Genomic DNA, 20272 nt, shown 5'->3' on the forward strand with positions numbered 1-20272 from the left:
TCATTTAACTGCCTTGGGCTGGAGGACACAACATACAGGGAGAAAGACAAAGCAGTGCATTTGTTTAGCCTGCAAAAGAAAATGTTCATGAGGTGAGATCTAATTGAGGTCTTCCACTTTCTTAAACAGGAAGTACAAACTTATGGGGATGAGAGAGAGACACTTCTCTGAGATGCAGAAGACAACATTTGGAGTGTTCAACATACAAAATCCCAATCACGTGAAAGTAGGAAAGTACTCACAGTGATAGTAGTTTACTACCGGAAGAAGCTGCTGAGTTTCACATCCTTTTCACCCAGGGCTCATGCAAGATCCTGAGTAAATCTACCAAAATTTGAAACTTGCCCTTCTTGAAAAGAAGGCTGGAAGAGAAGTTCCTTTAACATGTAATTTTCTGAAATTCTCTATTTTCTGTAACTGCAAGCTAAACCAGTGAAACACCAGAAATCTCTGCACTGAAAAAAAATGCTACAGCTTTCACAAAAGTGATCCTTTAAAAAAAACTCCTGTACTATCAAATCTCTGTTATCCCAGTCTCCCACTCCCTTGCTTCCCGACATGCCCTGAAAAAAAAAAAAAAAGAAAAGTTTTCACAGAAAATAAAAAAGAAAGATTTGGCCTACCAGATATGGTATAGGCATATAATAGTTTCCAAAAATTGTATTCCTCAGAATCCTAATTTATGAGAAGATGTCAGATTTTGCACTGATAATTTTCCCAAGTATCACGTTTTTACCCTATTGAGAGTAAGACTGCACTTTGAATTCCATAATGTTTACAGCTGAATTCAGGTAGGTTGTAATTTGTATTTTCAACTATATTTTAAATATGTATTTGAATCTGTGATCTACTGAGGTGCATTGTTATTGATTCACCTGTTGGGTACCCATTTCATGAATACCAATATAGTTGAGAAATCTGTGAAGAGGAATATTTTTGTTTTATAACAGCTCATATCTTTTATTCCTTGCTTATGCAGAACTCCAGTTAGTTTTAACAGATGATTTAAATCTATAGGAGTGACAGGATCAGGAGGCAGATTGCTTTCTTAATAACAGCTATTTAACATCACTTTGATGTTTAAACGTGTAATGCCACCTGCTTAAGGAACATCAGATATCACTGAATATACCTATAATATGTTTTTGGAATGTGGTGATACCCACTAAATTCAGACTATACACAATTGACCTTCTCTAAGTGCCCTGCTTGAACAGTTTTTCAGATTAAGCTTCCTATAAAAAGACCTATTTTAACCATAATCACTTCAGAAGTATAAACCCAAACAATATGCTTCCATAGCCAACACACCAATACTGTGGGATATCATGTCATGGATTTGCAAGTGCACACATGCACAAACACACAATTATATATGCAATTTGTAAATTTGCTCTCTGTGTGTATGAACAAAATTAGTACTGTACCCAAAAGTCCAAGTCAAAAGATGCATCAAGATTAGAAGTCTTCCTGTTTGCAAGATTTTCCTCTTTTCCTGTACTGTGGCAGATCCAAATAACTTTGGTTTTGATTTCAGATCTGTGAAATCCTTTGATATAGGGACAATGAAGGAAAAAAAGAAAACAGATTTTTTTTTAACAGCAAATGCAGGAATATACTGAAATCTGGAAATTATAGAATTATGGGTCTCACAAATAAGCAGTAAATGTGACTATAAGTCTTTCTAGTTTAAATGTTAATATGAAGTAAAACAACTGTCATGAAAGTTAGGGATTTTAAAACTTCTATTGATTGGAAAAAAATCAACAAATATCAAAATTTCAATTGATATTAAATACTATTTTCCATCTTCTTAATAATAAATACAGTCAAGTGAACAAAACCATAAATTTCCTTCATCAGTATAGTTCATCATTAAGGAAAGTGTTATTAGTTAATCTAAAAGCATGATGTTTTCACAAATATTTCCAAAATTAATGTCTACTTCAGCAGTTCTTTATTGATGTTATTTAATAGGCCAGGAAACTATATAATTTAAAAATTCATACAATAAATATTTCCCTGCAACCAGACTGATTTTCACAGAGACAATTAATCTGTATTCTATTTAATTCTCATCCACATTAGCCTCTATATACATAATACAAAAGGAAGGAGATGAGAATAAAGAAAATGTGGTACAAAATTATGGCAAAATTGATTTTTCAGTTGAAAAGTTCTTAACTATAGTCACATTCAAAATGCTCAATATATATGTTTACAAATTGAAAATACACCTGGTTTACAAATTTTTAATGTAAGAACATGAAGATTTAAATTTATTTAACTTTTCAAATGAAACATATCTGTGAGGAAACAATAACACCTTTGTTTCTTTGGGGCTTTCTTAGAGGAGGATGTTACAAAGATATCTTGTTTTACAAATAGTGCAGCAAAATTGTAATGAATCACAATAAAACTGCTTATGTCTTTTACTGTCTATTTCCTTATAAAGTTATTTAATATTGATGCATTAAAATACCTACATTACCTAGCAAGGAATGCCTAACATTAATCAAAATATTACACTCAAATAGATTTATGTTGCATCTAACAATAATATAGAACATCACAAACCTTTTTTTCACAGCCATCTCACAGTGAGAGAAGGCCCTGACAACAGCAGAAGCAATGGTGATTTCACTGTGAAAAATGGAAATCTGGATAACAGCAAGTAGGGATGGTCAGGAATTCTTCAATAAAAGTTTATTGTGATAAAAAGCTGATTCATCCAAACTAAAACTTTTCCCTGGAATATTTCTGAAAATACTTTCATCAAGAAGTGTTTCTTCAGGTCTGGGATAAGATACCTTGCCAGAAACTAAGCTGTCACATTTCCATGACAACATGGGATGGAAATGTAGGTGTAAGAGAGGTAGCTCCTGCCAGGCAAACTGAGGATTTGGAAACATAGCTCCAAGCCCCTCTGTGAAAAGCCCAGGCTTTTGTCTGCCAGTTGAGTTTACATTTTTGCCCAGGCATTCCTGAAGTGTGCCAGACATGCCTGGCACCCCTAACTCATGGAAGCAAAATGAGCTGGATGCAGCCAGAACATGTTGGGCATTCTGCACATTCATGGATGTATTCACCAGGAGTTCGACAGTTTCTCCAGGACTTTTGCATGTCCTGGCTGCATGGGCTCATACACAGGTGGCATGAGGAGGATGCAGAGGAAAATCTAGGTCTGTGATAGATCCAACCAATAGCTATTCTAACTACATAAGATTTTAAGATTAGCATAGTGTGGAATGTGGACAATTGTCAATAAGTTCCTTCCAAGAAATGGTCTCTAGCTTCTAACCAGCGTGACCAGGTAGTGCCATTTGTCACTTGTGTCTATTGGCACTGTAAGGTTTGGTGTTTGGAAGGTGGAAATATGATCCTTCAGAAATTTGGTGCAGCCTCTGTTTCATTTCCTTGTGACTTATGCTTGTCATATAAGTAGGGATCTCCCAGCTTTGAGTTTGCTGCTGTTGTAGGACATGAAGAAGTGTTTTCACCCTCCTGATCCTAGCAGCTATCTCCATAATCTGGTAATAAAAACAGCTCCTGAGAATGAATAGAGGAGTCCCAATGCATGGGCTAATATTTATAAATTTTAAAATATTAAAAAGAAAAAAATTAAGTATCACCTTTACCTTTGGATTTGTTTGTGACTGTGAATAATGTGGGTGTCTAGCAGGAAAAAAATGCAACTATTGCTAATGTCTTACTGGAAGCAGTTAGACTGCATCTGAAAGCAGATTGCCCTATATAATTTTCAGATGGGTCATTTAAAGATTAATGTTATGAATTTTCCATGACTTCAGAGCACTGAGAATCTAGGTGTTGTGTATACTTTGCTTACAGGTTTATTTTTGGTGTAAGTATGTAAACAAGAATGTGTCTAGTGTTAAGAACAAGAAAAACCTATGTGAGAATTGTTCAATTTGCACTATTCCTCTGCAGCGCTTCTTATGAAGCCTGAGTCCCTTCTGCTTCTGAGAATTTTAACAATTTGAACACTAAATGAACAAGTTGAATTCAGTGTAGTTATACCATGAGAAAAAATAGCCTTATCTCATGGGGGAGCAGTGGAATATTGTGCAGAGACCATTCCCCTGACATCAACTGTGTTTGGCAGATGGTGCTGTCAGTTCAGGTCTGTGTTTATTCTATCATGCATGTGGTAGCATATTTTAAAATGTACAATCTCATGTATTATCTATGGCCTAAAAGCATGCAACACAAGCGGGACTATATCACAGGAGTTAAACTTCTGTAAACAACTAGCAGCGGTTGTGTAAATGCTATTTTCTTGACATAAATAACAGAAACATATGGCCAGAGACAGGAAGTGGGTGATACCTGGATAGATTGATATCCTGCTAGACAAGTGGCTGTATTTATGACATGATTCTGCTTGACAGTGAAAGAGGAGGGGAGGAGAGCTAATGACTTTTTCATGAACTCTCTGACAACATACATTTGACCACTGAATAGCTTTGCTCAACAATCTGATTCTCAGCATTGTTGTTAAACACGTTCAATGCGGATGAAGAAATATTGCAGTCAGAAGTGGAAGGTAAAACTCTTATTTCTCATTTTCTTAGGGCAACTTGTATTGAAACAACGTTGTTGTTCCAATAGTTCAGCACCCACACGATTCCCAAACACTATTCCTTTACTGAAGAGTACATGTCATATGCAAGTAGTAGTAGTGTCCTACTATAAGCATTCTTTTTTTGTTGTGGTCTGAACTTTAAAGTGAGGGATATAATACCACAACACCTATTTCATAATCTTGCTTCCTTCCTATTTCCTGATAAAAATCCTGCCTACAATAAGTTTAAAGCCTTCAGCATACAAATCACCTTCTTGCATTTGAATGTTACTCATTGAACATTACTGAATCTTAGTAGAACACCACTTCACTACATGTGACTCCTCTGCAGCATTTCAGAACAGTGATGTATGATGTTTCTTGTACCTGAGCGATCTTGTTTTCCAAATTTATCCAGCTTACATAACCTACAACAGTTTCTGACAACTGGATGAGATTTCATCTCTTCCATCCCATTATAAATGCAGGCCAAACTAAGTTTTCTGGCACATCTATGTAACCGCTCTTCACTCTAATTCTGCCTTTAGCAATAAAGATTCAACTTGTCTTCCTTTCAGCCCTGTGTCTACAGTCTATCACAACTTCCTGAATTGTTTGCTTACTTGCTTTAAAATGATGCTCAGGATGCACTACAAGCTCCTCTAGACCACTCTTTCAGTTTTAACAGGTCTTCAAGGCCAAGTTAGGGCTAGATCAAATTTGCAGTTAGGGTTAGATCAAATTTGCATTTTGTGACTGAAACTGATGGATTAGTCTCCAGTCAATGTTAAATCAATGACTCCTGTAGAAAGGTGTTTGAACATTACCTTTTCAGTCTTCCTTACATTTTTCTAATATAGGAAAATGTCAAAAAACAACATACACAAGCAGAAAAGTGCACTTGTGGTGAGAAAATCATCAGGATTTGCAGGATTTGTTCCTAAACGAGAAGATTCAGAAGGAAGCTATCTTCAGGAATAAATGCACTTTTGCAAAGCAATTCAAACAAAAGACTGCTTCCAGAATTGACCCTGAACTTGCAGAGCATGAAAAGGAAGCTGTTGAAACCCTACTGTCCTGGAGCAAAATCCTAGAACTTTTAAGGTAAACTACTTTTAAATGAAGCAAAATAGAGCCCTGCATGCCTGAGGTTCAAACCACCCTTTTCATCCGATTCAGAATATTATGGCCATCTGGAATACTCAGTCATCTTTTCCTGTGTTTCTGTGCAAGGGTCTGATGAGCTCTGTCTCACAAGGGACCTCAGAGGGAAGAATTCCTGTTATTTACAGTACCCCAGTTGTTAAAATACAGACCCACTATGTGGGAGGCCAGAGCTCAAATTCCTACTTTGGTTCAGCAGGCATGTCTCTGTGAAGTGCCTCATCAACACCAAATAGCGTATTCCAGGAAGTCTGCCTGTTTGTCATATCCTCCCACTGCCTCTGTTCCTCTGTGCTCAACATCATTAAACATCCACTGGTGCAGCAGCTCAAAACCCAATGGTTTAGGATCCCAACAAGCAATAACTCGTGTTTTTAGCCATGTTACAATACATATTTAATTACTTATATAAAATGTAATTATCAAGAAAACACTTTTTACCAGTGCTCCTGATTACTTGTTGGATCCTGACATTTAATTGAAAGAGAGGAAAATAAGACTGAAGATTAACATTAAGAGCTGTGGTAATCATCCTAGGCTGTATGCAGCATTTCCAAAAGGCCAATGACCAGGTCTTTGACACAGTGAGAACTTTTTTTACCGTGCACTCTTAATGTGGCTTTTGTGAAGCAGAAGAAAAAGAAACTGCCCAGAATTTCTAGACAGCAAGTGAAAATGTACTACAAAGACAAGAGGGATTCCTAGGTGTGGCTTTCACATTTTGACTACACATTATGTCAACTCTTAAACTCTAGACCCCAAAAACTAGAAATTAGATATGTCCCTCAATAATAATTTCCAACACTGTTACATTTGTTAAACACCTTGTAGCTTGTATCAATCTACAATTAATAAAATGACATTTAGAACTATAATTAGCAGGTAATCACCTAGTCACCACCTGCTGATAGCTGGTCATGATTTCAACATCTGAACCAGGGCTGATTCCTGAAAAATGTGTGAATCAAGAATATGCACATTAATAATCATACTCTTGGCATCTCAAACAGTCTGCATGTAAATGCAGAACAAAAAAAAAAAAAAGATACACTTTTCCCACAGAGTTCCTCATTATCTGCTTCAATGGGAACATTTAATCATTTCTAAGACATTGGGGAAAACCAACAGTGGCACAGAGACTTTCCTTGAATGTGTACTGTTGTATCATAGTTGTAAACAGAAGGAATCACTCATGTAGCTTAGTGTCCACAAACTGAGCAAAGCACCTGCACAGGGAAGTGCTGGCAAACTCAACTTGTCATCCCCTGCTACTTTCGTAGAGGCCCCTTGAGTGCTTTCTAGAAAACAAAAAAAAAGGGAAACATATGCTCATGCAGAGCTTGAAACTGGAGGGAATGTGCAGCAGTCTATTAAATACATAAAGGTTGATTTGTTGATTTCTGTCTGTTGCTAATTTCTGTGCATCTTGGATCCTTTCACTGTATGTCTGACTTCATGGATTGATCTAGTGAATAGCAAAGGGAATATTCATTATACGTGAGAAAATTATGTTGCTTGTGAGGATTCCTTCAAAAATGAAATTCTTTTTGAGGATTGTCAGCATAAGAGATGTCTTCATAGTTCTACAGATAGATGGCTTTTTTTTTTCCTTTTAGCTTGGTTTTACAAAGAAATATAAGACAATATTCACCAAAATATTTCTGGGGAACTGATCACAGTCGTTGTATACAAATCTGAAAAAATATTCAGACTCTGACAATGTCATATTGCCAGTAGTGATTCTTAGCTTGTGTTACTGTGAATCAATAGATAATTGACCCTATTGGGTGCTGGGTGGGACAAGCATCACACTGAATTGTCTCTCATCACACCTCAGTTTTTATTCATCAGTCATAAGTTCATTTTTTCTCAACCATAACAACCTTGAGCTATTATAAGTAGTTTAAAGAGGCAGTTTGACGTAGGATTGTTCATCTCAAAGGCAGAAGAGACTCTTTTGTGTGGGGAAGTACTAGGGCTATACCAACTACCTGCCAGGAATTATGTCTGTGGACTTTCCAGCTCTTTCATGTTAGTAAAGCTGACATTAAAAAAAAAAATGCTGCAGTGAATAAATGAATAAGCCCAATAATCAAGCTGTGGAAAACCTGCACAAGATGAGCAAAGTTTGGTGAAACTCAGCTTGAAATTTACCTGTGCAAACCAGCGATGCGTTTCCACAAAGTTTTCAAGTAATACAATACTTACTCTTTCTTTACACTGCACAAATAAATGTGCGTAAGGAGACATCTTGATACACGTTAATACCCTACATAAAAACAAACAACAGACACAAAAATTCAGAGCAACATTTTTTAAATTTCTATGTAGTTTTTGAAAATACCTACTATTATTCTTTTTACATTAATTTTCATTAAAATTTTCCTTCATTCTTATTTTGTTTTCAAGAGACTATCATGCTGCTTTACTTTACCTGAATAAAGATCTTAAATGTATCATAAACACAGTCTCTTTCATGACATTTAAAAATCCTCTGGAGTCGAAAACAGAATACTTTAGAGCCATTAGCAGAAAGCTGCTTAACTACAAATGGCCTGGTTGGTATATAATATGCCTAATGTTAAAGCTGTTCCCAAGGTAAACATTCTGTAGTGGCTTTACAAATAGTGCATAGTAAAAAAATAATGGGATCTGTAATTGCTCAGTCATCTGCACAATATAAAAGTTAAGTATCTTAACCATACACGGAATGCATTCAGTCCCTGTAATGTTAAATCTGGTGTCTTTTGCACTTTGTATCTGTTGTTATAGAACAAGGAGAAAACAAGCGGTCTGCAGAGAATCTGAGGCAGTGCTTTCCCATATGTCAGTCTCTGGGACAAGGCCATATTAATGTATGAGTGGTCAGCTCCTTTCATATACTACTAATGTACTGGAAAGTCTTCCGCACTCGGTGCTTTCCTTCACGTCTCAGGACATCTCGTGCTAGAGCACTTCCCCATGCAGAACAATATGGCCTTCTCTTGGAAAAGCCCTCTGGGCTGATCACTGTCAGGTTATGTTATGTTTTAACAGTAGGCACTTCAATGCTAGTTTTGTGCAGAGTTGTAGCAGGAACAAGAGGTCTAAACAAACAGAAGGGCCACTAGAGCCCTTCCATTTATCATTCCAACCTGACAGAAACCCCTATCTATTCCCTAGCTTTGCTGAATTTTACACGTTATTTTTAAAATGTCTGCTTTTAAAAACTAACTACCCTTATACTTGGCCCTTCTGCATAATCATTTTCTTCCTTACTGTTTAGATAAGTCGGTCTGAGTAATTTGAAGGAAAATGTAAAATCAGTGGTATCCATCTGAAAGGTTTTAACATAGCCTAAGTAAATATTATTAAAAATAATGGTGTTAATACTTGCATGGCACCTTTTAGCTATGAAGGTGTGAATTAATTAGTGCTCACATCACAACACCCCTGTGAATTGGTCAAGAATTATGATAGCAAATATTCACGGGGAGAAACAGATATAAAGAGAATATAAGCGTTGCCTAGGTAACACAGGGAATGGCAAAGGTGGGATTTAAGCCCAGTTTTTTTCACAGTGTTCATTAAAAACACTCCCTCTTTAATAACTGGGAGTGTATCATCAGTCCATCTTAAGTGAGCAATTGCTTACCATAAGGGTTGGAATTAACTTTCCTTAAACACATAGTTAAAAATGCTCCTTTAGCACAAATTATCAGTGTAAGTCTGTTCAGATAACTAAGAATGTACTCATAAACTAGCCACAATATTTTCCCACTATCTGTTTGCCAGTAACAATGGCAATACAGTTTGGAAAGGTATTTTTTTAGAGTTTCAGATTGGGTTCACTGCCTTTCTTCATGCAGCTCCAGTCAAGTATTATTTCAGTATTCATCATTCAATATTCGGTATTTCTGTGTTTTGAATGAACCTTCCCCATGTGATCATAAAGGGACTTGTCTCCCAGGACTGAGACGGGAAAGATATATCCCCTAGAAGTACTGGCAATATGTTAAAAGAAATGCAAAATATTTTACATGGAAAAAAGAACATTAAGACAGAACTCTGTTGGAGTGATTTATTTAGAAGAACCACTTGGAACAGACACAGAAGGTCCTTCTGTCTGATGGTAATGGGATATGTTTTGCTCACTTTTAGAAAGGGTTTGGTTTGGGTGGGTGATAATTCTAGTAAAGGGTGAGAGAAAATTTATGGGTCTGAAAGGAAGGTTAGCAACATGGGAAATTTCGTATGAAAATATGCTGCATTTTTTGGGAGTAATGCTGTTTTGATGGAAAAGTGATTAATTTCCTGAGAGTTGCAGGGCACATCTTTAGTTCAGAGAAGGATGATGATGGAGAATGTTAAATACTTCAGTGAATTCGTGAGAAATATGTGGGATTTGAACAAGTGTTCAATCTGTGAAATTAATGGGGAATTGGTGGCACATGGGAAGGATTAAATGTATGCAGTCACGGGATTGGGACCTGAGAGATTCTAAAAGATTGGATTGGGAGACATCACTTGGGTCATTGAGTCGTTCATTCACAATCTCAGCTAACTATGTGATAGATGTTTATTTTAGATTTATCCACATTATGTCTACTCTGCTTTCTTCCACCTATCGCATTTCCCAGGGCCAAAGGAAAATGAAGATCTTCAGTAAAAGTCGCAACTACAGAATGTCAGAGAAAGGACACAGAGGGGGCTGCGGTCACCTCCAATAGCTATGTCCCTGCATTATCAGGGAAGCAATTAAAAAAACTCTCAAGTGAGCCTAGAAAGCAAGCACTATGCTCCATAGTACAAAAGTGCATCAAATTTTAAATAGAGGAAATCTTTCCTTGTAGAACCAAACCAGGTGACCATTTTACCCTGGGTAAATGAGGGAGATAAAATAGTATGTCACTGAACATTAATTGCAGTGGAATAAGGGTAAAAGCATCTGAATATCCTTCCTATAACTTTTCTCTAGTTATGGTAAATTTCCAACACTTCACAAAAAAGAGAACTTTCCATCCTGTAAGAAACATGTTTAACAAGATATGAAAAATCCTTCCTTACTTCCAGGAAGGTGCATGGGAAGTGCAAGGTACAAGATTAATTCAGTCTATATGCAGCGTAAACAGGCAGCACTCATTTCAACTCCCTGGACACTCTGGATATCTCACAATTCCTATCACAAGCCTAATCTCTTTTTTTTTTTTTTTCCCCTGGAATTCTCTTTTGCAAGTTTTAAAATCTTTCCTTCTTATCACCATCTTACATTGAGTTCCTACTGCACTCTTGTATTCTGGAACCAAAAACTAATTTCTTGGATGTTTAGATATCATCTAGTTAGCAAACTAAATGCCTTTGCAACCAATTTATTATAATTTATCTTATGTTCATTTAATTCTTTTATGTAAAAACTCTTCTTCGTCTTAAATATTTAGAGCTGTGTTTCTTAGTTATTAAATTTTCTCCAAACTTTCTTATATTAACTCCAAAAGAAGTTAGGTATTTTTAATCTATCGTCACAAAATAGCTACTGCATGTTCCTAATAAATCTTTCCTGCATTTAGCTCTTTATTTCCTGAATACAGATGGGTAGTCCTGCACATAATGTTCCTAAAGAAGTCTTTTGATTGTCTTCCCTCATGGAACTCCTAAACCTGGTCTGTGATAAAATAACCTGGTCTGATGTATTCTGAAACTTAACATCCTTTTTCACAACCCCATCACATTTGTTACAACCTTACACAAGTTTTCCATCATTTCATTAGTTTCCAGCTGATAAGACAATAATCCTCAAACTTCTCGTCTGGACTCAAGCACATCCCAATGTATTCTATGACAATAATTTCCATTCTGCTTCTGTCACTCTGAACAGCTAAACTACCAAATTCCATTGAGGTACTTTTACACCCTAAGCAATGGCAATAACTTATATGTCTCCAATATATCACAATTGTCCCTAAGAATCAAAATAGCTTTCTGTGAGTAGGAAAGGTACGTGCTTCTTTCGGCATGCAATTGCTAATTTGTACCATATTTTCTAGAGCACTGAATGCACAGCACTCAGGCATGAGTGTGCAACTTTGACAAAATGCTATCTCAACCTTGAGTCAAATACAAAGTTTGAGTGACAGTAGTGAGCAAATCCAAGCAGATGAGGTGAATGAAAAACAATAGTGAGAAAATTTTGATTGACAGATGCACCTCAGTGACTGCTTCTACTCTTCCAAAGGATTTTGAGCACAGATTCTGTGGTTGGGATTTGGAAGCCAGCAGGGGATCATTTGTAAGTTTTAGTCTTTTTGATCCCTGACCCAGTGGGCAAGGAAAGACATGTCAGGAAAAGCACTGTGTTTGGGGGAGCAGCTAAGTACAAGATGCTTAGTACCAGTTAGTCTGATCTAAATATTGTTTTAGGATTTCAGCTGACCAAGATGTTGTCCTATTCATGCTGTTTAATGTGCAATAGGATTAAAGGCATGCATAATCTGAGCATGTATGAAACCCTTGAGACCCACTTGAATGGCATGCTGAGGCTTTTGGCTCGGATCCTGCCCAAGAGGTATTAATTTGGGTATGAATCAAATGAGGCTGGGAACTGGTGCAGTTGTGCTAGTTACTGCTGATGTCAAATTTAAAGTCTCTCAGCTCTAATAAAGAATGTAGTCCAACTTGTGAGAATGTGTTATGATGGACAAAGTGGTGCTGTTCAATGTCTAGCAGGTCTGAAGCTCTGCCAGTGGAGACGATTTCAAGGCTGCCAAACATTCCACCCTTCCCTCAGTGCTCCTGTCCCACAGACCAAAATCAGCCTCCCAAGTCTCTCCTCTCCTTGGTCTCCTAAGGAAGTTTTTTGGTACAATAGCAAAAGAAACGTAAAGGATTTGAGAGGCATAGTAAATAATTATGAGACAAATGTTCTTTGCTCAAAGTGGCTGTTAGAACTTCTAAAAAGAGAAATTACTTAAGAGCTCAAGTGATGGGTTTCCAGTGTACCAGTTTACAAGACCAGATTAAATTGGTGCACTTGGGCTGAAATTCCTCCCTCCTGTGACATTTAACCCTAATGGTACATGGCCATTAACCTGTGGCTTGAATGATGGAAGCTGACTGCACCAATGACTGGGTCTGTAAACTGTAGAGAAGAGAGGTGACTGCCAGCTGCTACAAGGCACTTGGCAAATGAAAACAAGATGTCACCAATAGGAGCAGTGTGCAAGTCAAGGAAACAACTAAAACTTCCCATATGTCCTTTCTGTATAATATTTAATCCAGAATTTTCAAAAAGAAGATAACTGGAATGCTTAATCAAGATTGGAGGAGTTCTACTCTTAACTGGTTTTATTCTCTTTCTCTGAGACAGCAGCATTCACATTCACATAATGAAAGGCCTTCCCAAATTGTTCAACCACCTTTTTTATAGAATAATTTAAGCCCCAAAAAATTGTTCAAAATTTTATTTAAATTATGAACATTTCTATCTGTGAAATATACTATATGTCTCAGGAGATCAGAATCACCCTAAGGAACAGAACAATGAGCTCCCAAAATGATGTGATGAACATTTTGCATGCTTTCATTTTCTCTCAGTTCTGTATGGAATCAGCATTTCAGTTCTATAAGAGAAATTCCTGTTATCAAAGCATATATTACATTTGAGGCAAGATCATTATCTAAAGGAAGTAGCAGACTACATTCCAATGTACAGTAAGAACTAATGTGTCCAACTACACTTTAATTGTTTTGTGGTTACTCATAATCCAAACTGAAAAAATAGAGCCTTAAAAATTGTTTCATGGGGAAATTTTAATTAAGTACAAATACTTGACATGTGTCTAAACCTGATCCAGGTAAATTTCAAAAACCTATGAAAGAGAGATTTTTAAATTTAATAATACTAATAAAACAGCACTATGTGCCCCTTTTTGATATCTTCATTTTGATATAAACATGTAGAGTCATATTCAAGCAGGTTAATGACTACAAGTTCTCTCTGAAATACAAAATTCCTTTCAATTCTGAATACCATGTCAGACTTAAGAGGGCTTTACAGGACACCAAGCCAAATCTTAACTAGAATACAAATTCGATTTGTCTACCAGTTTTACTGACACTTTATTTTAGGAAGGTTTTACTGTAAATTTTAAGTGAATTACATCTAGGAAGTAGAGAAAGTTTTTTATCTTTCAGCAATTTTTTTTGATGCAACTTAAAATGGGGAAATTTTCTTACGTATGGTGAGGACATAAAGGTAACGTTTTGGGCAGGAATTTTCTATACCTAGGAAGAAATTCAGTGAGACAAAAATTTGACCATATTAAGCAATTTGGTTGAACTGCTGAAATAGTGGGTACCTATGTTAAAAATAAGTTAGGCATCAAAATAGAAAAAATGGTAAAAAAGAATGGATGGAACAAGTTAATCAAAGGCAAGAAAGCTGACATAGATGAGCATATCTGCTCTAGATAATGAATAGTATAATGAAGAAAGACTCTGAGGTAGGTAAAATGCTTTCACTGTATTAATCCTAATACTGGAAGATACAAGTTGTGTCCTACTCCACTTTTTTATGCTAAGACTTGTACTTCTGTAATTTCACTCCATTAGTATTGACTTAAATGATCATTATTTTTTTGAAAGTCATGGACCTCAGCTCCAATTCCAATTATCTTAGTGCATGAGAAAGTACTTAGATTTGCAGGAAGCATTTGATGGATACTGTACAGGAACACTCAGCTGAATCTCACTGATTCTTAAGCCTGTAGCCTTTAAGAAGGTGGAAATACAGTACTAAAGGACAAGAAAGTCTAGACATTTTGGCTAAGCAAATAATTCCACCTAACAGCAAACCTAACAACAAAAATTGACCTGTTAAACACCAAGAAATCTATTTACACTAATGCATGTGGAAGAAAGGTCTGAGGAAATTCAAAGGAGCTCCACAAAAAGAGGTCTTGTAAGCAAACAGAGGCAAAATACTGAAATAGCTGTTAAATAAGACCATTATGTGATTGGACTTGAATATTCTTGTCGAATTAGCTCTTCTTTAGGCGAAGGGAGATTTCTTCATTTCTCTCAAAACACAAAGAGTTTGTAAGATGAAAGAGCTCTGACAGTTTATACCTCACAGGTGAAAATTCATTCCAGTTACATTAAAAAGAAGGTGATTTCCTCCAAGGAAAATTAGGCTCAGCACACTAGTTTTGAATGTAATAAATATATTAAGAACAGTCCTATCATCTTGACAACGGCATTTTGAAAAGAGGTAGCCTTGTTCATCTCAGAGGAAGGCCATAAGTTCAACAATGCTCAAGAGGGGCTTCCAAAACATAGATATCTTAAGGACAGTGCCATTCTGCCTTCTTCCCTCAGATAACCTCTAGGGAAGAACAGCTTGAGATATCAGGCTTAAGCATCACATTATGTTTCTTATCAGCTGCTTCAGCTGGCTCCTCGCTTCACCTGTGGGTGTTCAGGATTACTTGCTGATCAGCCCATGCCCTTTAGATAGATATTAGGAACACTGGGTTTTAATTGTTGTCTGAGGGCCAGACACTGAAAAGTTAGGTGCTGCTTTGATTAATTTGTAGGTGTTTAACATCATTAAATGGATTTAATTTATGCAACACTTAACATTTATCACACCTGAATCCTCCCATGGCTTTATCTAGTATCCTATAGAATGTGCAAAATAGCCAAAAGCAAGTAAAAATAGGACCCAGAAAGCAAAATATAGTACCATATTATAATACCCTGTTCCCTCAAAATCTCTGTCAAAATACTACAAAGTAGGCTGTGAAATAAGAGTGAAAAAAGATTTTTTTAAGCAACATGCCCTATTAGCAACTGCTTTAACTTGTTTTCATAGATAGACCCTCAGTAATGAGAAAATAAGAAAAGAAAATAAATTGTTACTATACCACCAAAGTAATAAAAGCTGTTTCACTTATTGCTGACTATTTGATTAGGGAAATTATTTGTTTTATCAAGAACAGAATAACCACAATTTAATAATTGCATTCAGTGCAAAGAGCAACTGATAGCACAATAAGATCTTCTTATTTAACTGTGTTAACAGGGGCTTGGGAACATCACTGGCAACATTATTCTCTTAGTATATAAAATATATTTAAAAAATAGGTGCCTGGTTTTTCAAATACTGGGTAGTTAAATTACCAACACTGTATCAGCTGCAACTAATAACTAATCCCATGAGAAAGCCTCAACATAAATCCAAATACTACCACACCAGCTCTGAACCTCAGTACAATTCCATAAATCCTCTCTTGCAAATCCCATCTAAATAGGTTAGTCCTGCAGCAGTGTGTTTCTGGAAGGAAGGAAAGGGGGATAAGGACCACAACAGGGAGAATTTTCTGAAATGGCAGGTTTCCCCTCTGTTTTCCAATTTAAATCCAGAGGACTTCAGGTTTTTAACTGCTCTATGAATTGAAATTTCACCAAGACATCATCCAAAGAAAGGGATTTGGGCCAGAAAATAATCCCTTTTCCTTGTCCATTTAAAGAATCAGGTGTAATTTTAATCTAAAAAAAAAAAAAAAAAAAAAAAAGCAGCAGCAAACAAGGGGACAAATATGCTTTGGTTCAGAACTATACTTAAGAAGCTGACTACTTGCTCCCTGTTAGTCTTGATTCCACTGTTTTTAGGTCAGAGTTTTAACTGAAACTTGGTGCTCTAATGGGACAAATGTATGGATGATTGCTGCATCTACATGGATTATGGAACAAAAATAGTCCTTTCTATGGATTTTGCTCTTCTTATTTTATTTTATTTTTTTTTTTACATCCCACTCTCTTCCCTGTGGAAAGAAGAAATTTATCAGGTCTGAGGTATTCATCTTCCATTATAAAGTATTTCAAAACACTACTTTTTGAAGATGTTTCTATTGTCTGGAACATCCAATGTGTATAAACCTGTTAAGCACATATAAACATCTGCTTTGGAATAGATCTGCAGGTATATTAAACACCCAGCAGAAAATAATAATTAGAAGATTATTTACTATATTCTTTTGGAATGTCTGAACCTCAGCATCACTGATCCTGATAAAGTCTGAAATCATGATATAGTTAATGTGGGAATATATTAAAAATATGCAATTACAAGTGCACAGGTGAAATAAACACATTATATTTTATTATGTTAGGTCTGTTAAATTCTCACAAAGGCTCTGCAGCTATGTACATTACTGTACAAATACATAATAAACGATGGTAAGTAAAGGAAAGAAAATACAAGTATAGCTTTCATTTCAGTGAGGCCTGTTGAATCATTGTGTATTTTTCCCTCTTCAAAACCAGCTCACAATAATTTGTAAATCATCTTTTCATCATTGAAAAGAACTTCAGATTTCCCCCCTCCAGCTATTATGTGGTTGAACTTTAGGGAAAAAACCCTTTGTACATTAAGCATTATTTTTAAGTGAATATCTACCCTAAAATTTTCTAAAACTTCCATTACATTTGGAGTAATTTTGCTTCTCTTTTATTTCTGTGAAAATATATTTGCTTCTCTATCCTGAAATATATAGTGTTGTTCATAGTTGTTTAAATAATACTCAAAATTAAGAAAATATGCATCTTTGTATTGAATTATTCCATAGTGAGGTATTGAGTATACATTTACTTTCAAGGTAAAGTCAAAATAACTGTATTACCAGCAAAGCTTCTAATGTAGCAATTAGTGGATGGAGGAAGGTACAGATTTGTGAACAAATATGATGAGAGAAATCTTAGTAAATTAAGTATTACAACATTTCAAAACACTATTTTTCTGCAATCATGTACAATGTGACTTAGTATTTTAATCATAGTCAAACATTTTAGGCACTACAGAAACTATCAGAATACTTTGTGTAGTATACCCTCTCCAAAAATGTCTGTAAATCTGTAACATAATGTTCCGTGTCACAGAAAATGTAGAGTTTTAGGCCAGCATGACTCCAATGAAGCCAAAGTCAAAATAACTTATAATGGAGGAATTAGGTCTGACTTTTACTATAGTTTCAAACAATAATCCATTTTCTCTACTAACTCACTTCCCATTCATTAATTACATTACAGATTAAAACAATCAGTGGGGAAAAAAATCCCATCCAGCATAAATTTTACTTTGTTTCCATTTCTTATTTCAGCCTATAACTTTAGATATAATTAGTTATATTAAAGCTCTGAAGAATAAGGCTGCCATTAACAGTGATTTAGCAAATGCTTTCGAATTTTAGTCTTACACTACATAATTATACTTACATGAAATATAATTAATGAGGAAAACGTCTCAGATGTGTGGGCTAGGAAGGCAAATATAACTATCCTTTATTGTGCCTTCAAGGTTAGAATTATTATAGCACTTATAATTTTATTATAATTACCCATAATGAGACTCCACATGCGTGATACAGTCTACATGCTTTTGACATCAGAAGTTTTCAAAATGCCTCATTAAGTATTTTAGTCTATATTTATGTGGTTTTCCTTCACCTCCCATTTTTGGTGGCCATCTATTTCATGTAAAAGCATACAAACTTATTTAAAAAATGCTACCATTAAAGATCATAAAATAATTACAATGAATAGATATTAAGATGTCACAGCTGTATAACCTATTCCTTTTATGTACTCCCATGCTGAATTGTTTTATGACCTATCATAAACCTATTAAACTACTGGTAATAAAGGATTGTAATTAGTGATAAAACCTTGTTGCTTACTGAGCCAAGACAGTCATCCTTACTTTGGATTTTATTGAAAGTAATCAAGATGAAACCTTCAGCAATGTCAAATAACACCTTCAGAGAAGAAGCTTGCATTTTGGTAGAGATTTCCAATGTTTAAGCTTTTTCTGTAGTTTACCTGCACTGTATTTTGCAGACTGAGCTTGATTAACTCTGTTACCCTCCACCCTTTTCCCCATGAACTTGCACAGAAAAATGAGAAATGTAGGATAAATTAAGCCAAATAAGCTTGGAACACAGTTTGACTTCAGTGGCTTTCCATTTTGCCATTGTATTACGCATGTAGAATGCTGTCCACAACCTGTTTCTTGGCAGGATTCAACAAGGGCTAAAGAAAAGTAGAAATCCTTAGAAGTGAGCTCTGACTGAAACAGAGAATCTAGTTAAGGAAAAAAAGCATGCAAGGCGCTGAACAAAATGTGTGACCTTTTCAGTTATCAAATCAAATTAACTTTTTTCCTAGTCATACTGGGCTGAATGCAAACATAGCTTCCAAAGGCACAAAAGCCACTGCTTTAATCTGCACAGTATCATCAAGCCCCTCTTAACATTTGTGTGTTGGCCTTCTAGAATGCATTAATTTTGCCAGTGTGCTCAGATGGTTGGTTCTTGATGTATCCTGGTGAAAGCTGACATTTTCACTTCCCTTAATGTAAATTTTCTGTAGCTTAACCTCAAAATTCCGGGTGGAGTAATTTTCTCAGAATCTAAGAAAATGTCTTTTACCATTTTGGCATGGAAACAGTATATGGATGAGACTGGCTGAAGGGAAAATATAAAGCCAGAGATTAAACTGAGAAATCTGTATTCCTGTCTCCACGGCATAGCTACAGTATCCTGCACATTTTGAAAACTGGAAAGGAGGGGGGAGGGGAAGAAATCAAACAATATTCACTTTGTCTTTATAGCACTATATTTCGCTCTGCAGTAAACTGGAAAGACAGAGCTCTAAGCACCGAACAATTAACCCTCCACTAATTCCCCTTCTATCCTACAAAATAAAGAATACATCAAAGACAGAAGAACAGGTATCTTCTCTCCCATTCTTCTCAACATGGATTTATTTGTCCTAACTGGACTTTTAAACCTATTGTCCCTGGCTTTTCACAGCACTGAATTGAGCAATAGGGAAACTATAGTAACCAATAATCTGTTTCACTTCAATGGAAACTATGTATCTTGGTGGATAACAAAGCCTGGGATAAACACTAAAAACCTCTGACAGGGTTTGGAGGGGGAGAGTATGGTGTCTCGACTGTCAGGTCACGTTTTAGCCAGCCTTCACCTATAGGCAACAATTATTAGGTTATTCCTCATTTGTTCTTCACTAAGCAAATTCTTCAAAGGTGCTTAATGGTTACCTCACCTCCATTAAAATTCACAGTATTCTCTGCAATTAATTCAGCCATATGCAGAGGTGTGTGCATGCTAATCGCTTTTAGTCACATATACATTAAGATTATCTCCACCAGGCTCCTTTTGAAGGGATGCCTCCTCAAGGAAAGCTGGTAAAACTTTGTATAGTGATATTTGTAGTCGAGTGAACACAATACATCTCTCCTTAATTCCCGTAAAGATTTTTAAATCTCCCATTTCAAAGGGAGCAGGGGAAAAGTGTATTTGGTATTCCCCATGCAATTATAAATCGGAATTAAAACAAGTCCAATATCCACTTAGATATCAATACGACCAAATAATTTTGCATTACCCAAGATCTACGTGAAATAGAGTGCACCAAAAGCTGATCACTTTTGCAAGTAAATCAAAAAGGCTCTTCCTCTATTTTATTTTT

This window comes from Pseudopodoces humilis, chromosome 1 (assembly GCF_049639895.1).
Source record: "Pseudopodoces humilis isolate 2021_Gansu_Grassland_sample_001 chromosome 1, ASM4963989v1, whole genome shotgun sequence".
NCBI classification, from domain to species: Eukaryota; Metazoa; Chordata; class Aves; order Passeriformes; family Paridae; genus Pseudopodoces; species Pseudopodoces humilis.